Source organism: Camellia sinensis, chromosome 11, assembly GCF_055761805.1.
Source record: "Camellia sinensis isolate YWXY chromosome 11, ASM5576180v1, whole genome shotgun sequence".
Lineage (NCBI taxonomy): Eukaryota > Viridiplantae > Streptophyta > Magnoliopsida > Ericales > Theaceae > Camellia > Camellia sinensis.
In genome coordinates this window covers 18,765,283-18,770,910 of record NC_138971.1, presented here as the reverse complement: position 1 = coordinate 18,770,910, position 5,628 = coordinate 18,765,283, and the positions used below count along the sequence as shown (strand labels likewise).

Below are 5,628 nucleotides of genomic sequence, written 5' to 3'. Positions count from 1 at the left end.
AGAAAATCTAAAAACTTTTTGTTTTATTTTGTTTTTAATATTTATTTTATTTTATTATCAATTAGTTAGGCCGCCAAATATTTTATGAATGGTTTCGAACAAGGTGAATGAAGTTATTGTGATATTTGAAAGATTCTAATTAAATTCTATGAATAATATTTACTGATGATTGTATATATTGTGATTAAAAATAACATTTTGTTTATTGAAATTTTTAATTCACAATGCTTGAGCCTTTTTTTTTTTGTTTTTTGTTTTTTGAAGAGTCCGATTTGTCTCCTAGGTGGGATTGATTCACTACAACAAAATTGAATTTTTATGGCTTGCGATGCATGTCGTAAAAAAATCTTTCACAACATGCATACAAATGTCGTTATACGATATGCCGTGAAAAGTTGATTGTCATTTACGGCATGCAGGTAAAGTTATAAAAAGTAATAAATTAAACATTAATGACATACGTTGTATATAGTATAAAATTTTATATGACATTTTTTCATGCCATAAATCATTATACTTTTCATGGCATAATTTTGCATGTCGTATAAGCTTGTTTTTAATATATTTATGGCATACTATGTATTCCGTATATAATCTTTTACCACATTTTCTTACATTTCATAAATCATTACACTTTTCATGACATAATTTTGTATGCCGTAGAAGGTTATTTTTAATATATTTCTGACATACTTTGTATGTCGTACATAATCTTTTACGGCATTTTTTTGCATGCCATAAATCATTACACTTTTCACGACATAATTTTATATGCCGTAAAAGGTTATTTTTAATATATATATATATATATATATAGAGAGAGAGAGAGAGAGAGAGAGAGAGGAAAAGCAAATTCAAAATTCATTACATGAGTAAACTCAATTTATGAACACATGATATCACTAAAATGCCACTTTTAATACTTAAAAAGCAAATTACAAGGTCAAATAAATTTTATGTACAAATTAAAGCAAAAAGATTATACACAATACAAGCCAGTCAAGTCTAATTCATTATTAGGAGTAGTAGAGAGAGCTAAAGAGATTGTCTCACAGGAAGAGGAGAGAAAATAAAATGGTGACAGCTTTATTCTTTTTCCCCTATGGATGAGATGCAATGAAGTCAACAGCAAGGTTTATGGAGTTGGTCTTGTCTGCTTCATTATCTGGAATCTCAAAACCAAACTCTTTTTCAAATGTCATCGCAATCTCTACCGTGTCTAAATTTTCCAACCCCAGATCATTCTGGAAATGGGCATTTGGAGTAACATGCAAAACTAGATGACAACACAGTTTCCAATAAAATGAGGACAACATTTAAAAAACAATTTCTCCCTCTTCAAACTAAATATCTATTTCTGTGTGTGTGCGCGTTTTGTTGTTTGAAAATCATTTAATTTAAAGAACATTAGTTCCTTTTCAGCTAAAACTGACTACATTCAATTGGGTCATGCAACAGCGGCTAATGGCTCTCTAAATGATAGAATTAGTGAAATTTGACACTAGAACTTATTAGAATGTAGAGAATCCTCTCCTATTGAACAACGAAAATCTTCATACCCATGTTTTCATCCAAAGAGAATAGCTAATACCATAATCGTTCATGTCACATTGTAGAAATACACTGATCAGCAGAATCAGCCCCTGTAGAAAACCACATAGGAAGCTGTGTAGTCTCTTTAGAAAGAATTGTGACGAAAAACACTAGGCAGAAAGGGTCATTCATAACTTTCTACGAGGAAAAAGTAAGAAATCTATTGCTTCCTCCAGTTTTGCTAATCAACCTAAAGCCATCAAAATCAAATTATGAAAACTTGTGTTTACAATATATGCACGTGTACGTATATACATGTAATGAAATTAGAATACTTTTAGAAATTGCTTCCATAGCCTTTGCCTTAGCCTCCTGCGAAGCATCACGATTTTCTTCGTGACCCTGATAGAAGAGTCTCCCATGTGATTGTTTGTAGGTTAGTCTTGACAAATTTTGTTGTTGAAAATTCACATTCAATGTGCAATTGAAGTACCTCCACATAATGACTTCCACTCTTACTCAAGCAAACAGAAAGGAAAACACAAGCTTGTTTGTATTGAAGTACAAGCAACCTTGAACAACAAATTGAGGTACCTAATGTTAAAGGCTTTACATTAGACAAGAAGAAAACTTTGGGAATTTATAAGTGGAAACAATTGGCCTTGGATGTGGAGAAAAAAATCTCAAAATGAAACCCAACCCCAAAATGACTAATAATTAACATTTTAAATTTGCTACCATTCATTACAACAAACCAAAGTAAGAGAATAAAAAAGACCAGATAATATAGAAACATCAAATACACAGAAGGCATATTAATTCAGTAAGACAAAATTTAAAACAAGGGCTAACTAAGAATTAAAAATCTCTATGCAAAGACGCATCATTTATAGCTACACTATTCCTTATCCTCATATTGTCAGAGGGTTAAAAAAATCTCTCTGAAATGTCAACTATTGAATTATATAAAAATCTCAAATCACATAAATCTCATAACATACACCAATAATTGAGTGAAATCAAAGACTAAAAAACTTGAAAACTCATTCAAACAGACGCAAAAACACGAAAATAAATAAACAAATAAAATAGATGCATCAATCAGAAATGACAGAAATGAACAATTCAAAATTCAGTGGAAGAGTCAGAATACACTCCTAACCTTGAATGCAGCTGAATCTAGCGGCCATAGAAGAGCATAATCCACTGCCACGTCTGTCAGATCATCACCACAAACTTGTTAGAGAGAGAGAGACAGAGACAGAGACAGAGACAAAGACAAAGACAAAGAGAGGCAGAGACAGACACAGAGAAGTGATTAGTGATGATACCTGAGAAATGGCGAGAAGAAACAACAAAATCGCATGTAAGATTAGAGTTGGCTAGGGTTTCCAATTGAGAATCGCCTAACTATGCTTTGATTAAAGGTGCTAACGAACAGTCTAACTCACCGGCTGGCTCCTAACTTCACCACCGCCACCGTTATTATCATCAACTTCCTCTAATTCTACATCGTTCCCGCCACTGCCACCATCATCATCATCATCATCATCATCTTCTTCTTCTTCTTCTTCTTCTTCTCCTTCATCATCTTCTTTTTACCTCTTTGCTTACTCTCATCCATGGAGAAATGAGAGAGAGAGAGAATGAGGGATTGCAGAAGAGAGAGAGAGAGAGAGAGAGAGAGAGAGAGAGAGAGAGAGAGAGAGAGAGGTGTTTCAGTCATGTTTGATTTGGGCAAAAATAGAAATCTACAAATATAAACAAATTAAAGGAGAAGGATCCTCTAGAGTGATTTTTTCCTAAAGTTTCCTAAAGTGTTCCATTGTGTGGTTGAGTTTTATTGGCAAGTCACATCAATTTTTCTGATGTGACTTGCCAGTGAATCTCAACCACACAATGGAGCACTCTAGGAAACTTTAAGGAAATTTCACTCTAGAGGATCCTTGGTGCAAATTAAAATCCTAAATGTAAGGGTTTTGCTTTTATGTTTATTTTACTTTACAAGATGAGAAATTGTTTTAGCAAGAGTTTTCATGGTATGTATTAGCATGCCGTGTAAAATAGGTATAGACATATGAATAATATTTAAATTCATTCTAATATCAAAAAAAAAAAAATCATATTTTAGGAACGTTAGATATTGAAAATTTAGTGTAATTGTAAATACATTTTTTAATATTTATTTAAAATATAAATTATTTCTTTTTATTTATTTTATCTTTTGGGTTTGAACCTTTTTATTTGGCTTTAAATATTATTTGATTTGATATTAAATTTTAATTTTTTTAGTAGAAGTTTTCACGACATGCATTTGCATGTCATGTAAAATTATGATATATTATGGCATGAAATGTATGTCGTCTTAAATATAAATTTTTTCAGGACAAATTTTTGCAAGTTGTGAAAGTGTAAATTTTTTACGGTATTTTTTGCATGTCTTAAATATATGAATCAACGACTTAAATTGTATGTATGTCATTATTGATAAATCATTAATAACTTGCAAATAAAAAAAAATGCAGTAGTATGCACTAACTATGGCATGTATGTAATGCATGTCGTAGACAGAAAGTCATAAATAGTTAATTTTGTTGTAGTGATTAGACAATCTTCTCACTTCGATAATCTATTTTATTTATTTTTTAGGCACTATTTTTAAATAATATGAAAAATAAGGATTTGATAAGATAATCACATGATATCATTTTTATTTCTTCTCAAATAAATGAACGATACATATGATTTAAAAAACTATAACAACACTAATTTGATAAAATTATGTAATTATAATTATTAAATTATTTTTTTAATACGTAACCAACACATAGATTCCTAAAAAATGAATAGGCATAATCATCATAGATGTATGAAAAAATTATTAGGTACTCCTGGAGTATCACGTGTCTAAATTATTTCATCAATCATCATTCACCATGCTCCCTGATGTTTTTCTTAATCACTTAACAAAAAATAATAATCCTACACTTTTTTCACTAATTATAATATTATAAAACACCATATGATCTTGCTCCTGGAGTAATGGGCTACAAACCCAAATTTAATGGTGCACTTAAGTCTGCCAACTAGAAGCGGAACCATTTCCATAAATCTACCTTAAAAATTCAAAATTTATAACTTTTATACCATTTATTTGGATTTACAAAATTTGAGTTTCATAGACCTGCCTAGTCTGACTAAGTTTATCAAACTCTTTAGTTGTTTTTGTTGAATAACAATGTTAGGGATACTAAATATTTTATCAAAAAATTATTAAATGCTTAAATTTTTTGGTAAAATATTTAGGGGTTCTAGCATTTTTCTTTTTTTTTTTTTGAAATTAATCAAAGTACAAAAAAATAATATCATTTAATTATGAGATCAATTTGATTTATTTTTCACAAATTAATAGCGGTCCAAGGTTTTTTGAAACTTTAGGCTAATTGTTAAAATTAGACCTTATTTTACCAGGCCATTGAAAATTCAAATCCTTAGCAATAAGAATTTTTTGCAATTTTTTTAGTCGCCTTAGACAACAGGTTGAGTGACCTAATAGTTGAACGACCTCTATCATAAATGATTCGCAGACAGGGTCAACACTGGGCCGGTTGAAGCCTACAGCAATTGAAGCAATGGCTTTAGGCGTCAACCCCAAACCACATATTTGTGTTGTACACACATGGGAGGACCCTAAAAGTTTATGGCCGACCAGAAAATCCAATTGAACCTTTTGAACCCCTCCTAAAAATGGCTTGTTCTCTCTCCTGTTTTAGAGTTTCCAAATTCGAACCACAGGGTTGTGATGAGGGGACCTGGGAGGCCATCTTTTTGTGGTGGCCGGCCACTAACTCAACTTGACCCTTTTGACCCCTAGCCGGCCGACTAGGGGAGGTGGCCGGCCGACCACCTGCAAGTCCAAAAACCAGCCGGCCATGTTTCTCACAAAAGGAACTTTACAGCTGTATAGCTGTTTCCCCCAGAAAATATCTCAATTCGGGGGATATTTTGTGGGGGAAAGCCTTGGTCCTTTTTCCCCCACCCTTTCCTTCCATGCTCCCCTCCTTTTGGTCCTTATAACCAGCTGCAAGCATTTGT

The 5,628-nt window shown here is 32.0% G+C and overlaps 1 long non-coding RNA gene across 1 annotated transcript; it reads right to left on the bottom strand.

The window, feature by feature from the left end:
• Nucleotides 1-899: 899 nt before the first annotated feature.
• On the bottom strand, nt 900-3,224 carry LOC145803076 (uncharacterized). The gene is made up of 2 exons (XR_014345178.1): nt 2,865-3,224; nt 900-2,127 (listed from the first exon to the last, which is right to left on the bottom strand). It is a non-coding gene; the product is annotated as an uncharacterized LOC145803076 (long non-coding RNA).
• Nucleotides 3,225-5,628: the final 2,404 nt, after the last annotated feature.